The sequence below is a fragment of the Osmerus mordax genome, chromosome 18 (genome assembly GCF_038355195.1).
Source record: "Osmerus mordax isolate fOsmMor3 chromosome 18, fOsmMor3.pri, whole genome shotgun sequence".
In the NCBI taxonomy this organism is placed as follows: Eukaryota; Metazoa; Chordata; class Actinopteri; order Osmeriformes; family Osmeridae; genus Osmerus; species Osmerus mordax.
Window position 1 is genome coordinate 5020354 of NC_090067.1, and position 4412 is coordinate 5024765.

Genomic DNA, 4412 nt, shown 5'->3' on the forward strand with positions numbered 1-4412 from the left:
TGTGGATCAGCGCTAAATGACCTCTTTCGAGGACAACTTGGCTGCTTTGTTGGCTGCCGTTCAAAGTTTGGAAAAAGACAATCTTCGAAAACCTATATTTATCAAGCTAACGTCAATGGGTTCGTTCAGGATTTCGGCCCTCTAACTGTATTTTAAGTATAGGTCTTGGGATCTGTTCTACTGCTGAGTATTCGATGTCTACGATTGGACAGTTCCAGCTGACAGCTCGTTTTAATTGATAACTTGGTGAAGAGATAACAGTTCCCTGAACTAGAATGCCGGAGCCGAAGCGGAAAATTCTCACACACGCACACATACCGTACACACACACACACAAAGCTTAGGAACTACTGATGCCTGTCCTCCTCCATCCCGTATCCCCACCATCCCCCTGTGCCACCATACCACACACACACACACATTCTTATAGAACATCAATTTCAGCGCTGTCAAGGGGGTTTTGATCTAGTGTCTCCGAGGCGTTCTCACCAGCGGCCCACAGTAATACTAATGGATGGCATCTGCCTGGGGTGAGGACAGGGGTGTTTTATATAAATCGTCGGGCAGACAGACGGGCCGTTTCTAATGCAAGAGGGCTGGAGTCGTAACTTCTCCTCCATGCCGCGCGGCTCGACGTCCCTTATTTACGGCCCCTCCTGTTCCTCTTTCTTGTGTTTTCGTTTCTGTTTACACCCTTGCCTTGTTCTTGAGGATGTTTTTTTTGGGGTTAGTTTTGGTGAGTCCGAGCTTGGTCTTATGTTCTCTGTCTCTGTCTCAGTCTCTCTCTCTCTCTCTCTCTCTCTCTCTCTGTGCCTCTCTTTTCCTCTCTGTCTGTCTCTCTGTCTCTCTCTCTGTCTCTCCCTCTTTCTTTTTGTGCTCTCTCTCTACCTGTCATGGCGACAGCAACTTTATTTAGCATATTGCTCACATGTGATGCTATGGGTGTGTGTGTGTGTGTGAGAGAGAGAGAGAGTGTCGGTGTACTCCAGCAGTTTGGAGGGGGGAGTTTTCTCGGCAGACAACGTATCTGCAGTGCCCGTTGTCATGGAAACAGCGGCGGGTGCTCCAAGTGTGGTGCTCATCAGAGACCCCACGAAGTAGAGCAGAGAAAGATAGAGAGAGAGAGAGAGGGGGGGGGGGGTAGAGAGGTGGATGGATGGAGAGAGATAGAGATAACGTGGAGAAAGAGGAGAAAGGGGAGGGAAAAGGAGGGGGGAAATGAAGGGAGGTGGGGAAGGAGGGAAAGCTGGCTGCTGGTTCACGGGGGCACTGTTACCTCTCATTCTCCTCCCTCCTCCTATATGTCTCTCTCTCTCTCCTCTCTGTCTCTATATTTACTCCTATCTACAGTACCCTCCTGTCTCTTCTCTCCCTCCCTCTGTACGCACAGCAACTCAGGAGGGGGAAGAACAACAGAAGGGAGGGGAGATGGGTTGAGGACGGTGGAGGAGCTGGTGAGGTAGGTGGCGTGTTAACCCAGGCTTGTTGAAGCCCTGGGCAGACAGAGAGAGAGGCCTGAGGAAGCCAGATAGGAGCCTGGCCTCAGAGCCAGGGACAGAGGGGTCAGGCCCCCAGCGCCACACGCACACACACAATGTCGAACCTCCAAATACACACACGCACACACACACTCTCTCTCCACCCCACCAGGCTTCCGAGTTTAATTACCTGACCGGAGCAAAACATCCCGCCGATCCAGTGTGCGTGTGTGAACGGGGGGGGGGGGGGGAGTGGGGGAGGGGCAGCCCTATCTAGGCGACCCAGCCCGCCTCACACACATCCTGGACGAAAGGCCCTGGCGGTTTCCCCCTCCCCGGTTCCCCTCCCGGTTCCTTTGGGTTGCTGGTTCCTGACAGAGGGGCTATCTCTGGCCGGCCCATGGTTCCTTCCATTCTGTTGCCATTGTGTGGAGCAGGGCAGGGTCCGGGAACCACCTCGGTCCGGTTCCTGTCCGATTCGAGGGTGACGCTCTCTCTGTCTCGGTCTCTCTCTCTCTCTCTCTCTCTCTGTCTCGGTCTCTCTCTCTCTCTCTCTCTCTGTCTCGGTCTCTCTCTCTCTCTCTCTCTCTCTGTCTCGGTCTCTCTCTCTCTCTCTCTCTCTGTCTCGGTCTCTCTCTCTCTCTCTCTCTCTCTGGTGAGTCTCTGGCCTGGGAGTCTATCTTTATCTGTCTGTCTCTGGGCTGGAAATCTCTCTTATTTTCCGTTCTCTGTGTCTCTCTTTCTCTCTCGGTCTAAAAAGGTGGCTTGAAAAGATTTGTGTTCCGCTGGTTTTGTTTTCCCAGTCGTTTGTTTTCCCAGTCTTCTTGTTCCTCTGCTCCTTCAAACACATCCCATCATGTCCAGTCCTTGCTGGGTCTCGGTTGACAACATCCTTGATCGCAGTCCCAGGGCAGTCAAGGGAACATTCGGCAGTGTAGTGTGTGTGTGTGTGTGTGGGTGTGTCAACGTGTGGTCATGCTGTGGAGAACGCTACCTATCCTCCAGTTCAGAAACACACGTAAGGCTGGACTGGTATCAGATTTGATTCGTATCAGACCTTGGCGGCAGCTGCGAGGTGCATCCTGGGAGACTGAGTCTTTCTCCCGTCTGGCTTGGAGCCGAGTGCAATACGGGGGGCAAGGCTAAGGCTAATGCAACACTTGTATCTAGGTGCCGGGTGCACTCTGCTAATTAGCCATCTGACTAGAGAGCTGGCCTGTCACTGGGATTCAGTGTGGGTGTGCTGGGTGAGGAGGGGGGTGACAGTGGTGGTGGCGGTGGTGTCGAGGGAGGGACAGACAGAAGGGAGGCAGCTTGGCTGGCAAACACGCGTGTTTTCCAGCGCCACCTTGTGAGAGCAGTGCTGGAGGGAGAGGGCGGAAGGGATTCCAGAACGGATGACGTCTCTGTGTCTTTTGCCCCGCGCGCGCGTGCACACACACGCATATGATTATGGTCCTATCGCTTGCAACACCTATGGACTCGTTTCACCTCTCTTTTAAAACGGGGAAGGGAGATTTATTGACTGACAAACAACACGCACGCACGCACACCACACGGGCGCACAGAAAAATACATTTGTTATCCCCATTAGCTTGTGTTGTGGGGGAAATTAAATTAAGTGGGGTTATTTACAAATAGCGCCACCACACAGAGGAGGGGGAAGAGGAGGGAGCGGGAGGAGAGAGGGAGGGCTGGAAGAGAGGGAGGAGGGGAGGGAGGAGAGAGAGAGGAGAGTTAGCCAGATGGCTGGGGACCTGCTTCTCACACAGGGAGTCTCTCTCTCACTAGCTCTCTCTTTTTTCTCTCTTGCACTCTTGCTCTTTCTCTCTCTTTCCAGCTCACGGACACACACTCCCATGCCCACACAGAGTCTTTTACACACACACACACACACAGGGCTGTTTGTCTGCGTGTCCTGGGGTGCAGAGGAAGCGAGGTGGGGCTCAGTGGAGCGTATGCTGTGGCCCTCGCATCTCAACACGAGCTGTCTCCTGATCACCATCCCTCTCTCTTTCTCCCTCCTCCTTCTCTCCCCTCCCTCTCTTCCTCCCTCACTTCACCTCCCCTCTCCCCCTCCTCATGCTTTTCCCTTTGACCCCCCCCCCCCCCCCACCACCACCACCACCTTTTCCTTTGTGTGTGTGTGTGTGTGACAGCAGATGAGAGCAGTACACAGCTGCGGTCCGACACCTGCTAGTTCAGTCACACAATCTTTTACACTGTCCGAAGAGAACTGTTTCCATGTCAGGCAAGTTCTTTTCAGCTGATATGGCAGGAAGTGGACTGATCCATTCAGTAAATGGATGTCAAGTTTCTCCATAGCTTGGTTATGTTTTTTTTTTCCATACAGTGGTGGAATGGTTATATATAGGTCGAGAAACATTTGTGCCCCTCATATTGAGTGCGTGTGTGCGTGTGAGAACATGACTCTAAGAGACAGGCAGATGGGCAGACAGACAGAGGAACAGGGGAGGAGAGAGAAGTTGTCACGGTATGACCAAAGACCTTTCCACATGCTTTCTTCCCCTCTCTCTCTCTCTCTCTCTCTCTCTCTCTCTCTCTCTCTCCTCTCTCTCTCTCTCTCTCTCTCTCTCTCTCTCTCTCTCTCTCTCTCTCTCTCTCTCTCCATCTCTCTCCTCCATCTTTTCTCTCTCTCTCTTTCTCCATCCCAACCTCCGTCTCTCCAGATCTCTCTCTCTTTCTCCCTCCACATCCCTCTCTCCCTCCCTCCCTCTCTCCCTCCCTCTCTCTCTCTCTCTCTCTATTTCTCACTCGGTCCCTCCCTCCACCTCCCTCTCTCCCTCTCTCTCTCTCTATTTCTCACTCGGTCCCTCCCTCCCCTCCACAGCCCTCTCTCCCTCCCTCGCTCTCTCTCTATTTCTCACTCGGTCCCTCCCTCCCTCCACATCCCTCTCTCCCTCCCTCTCTCTC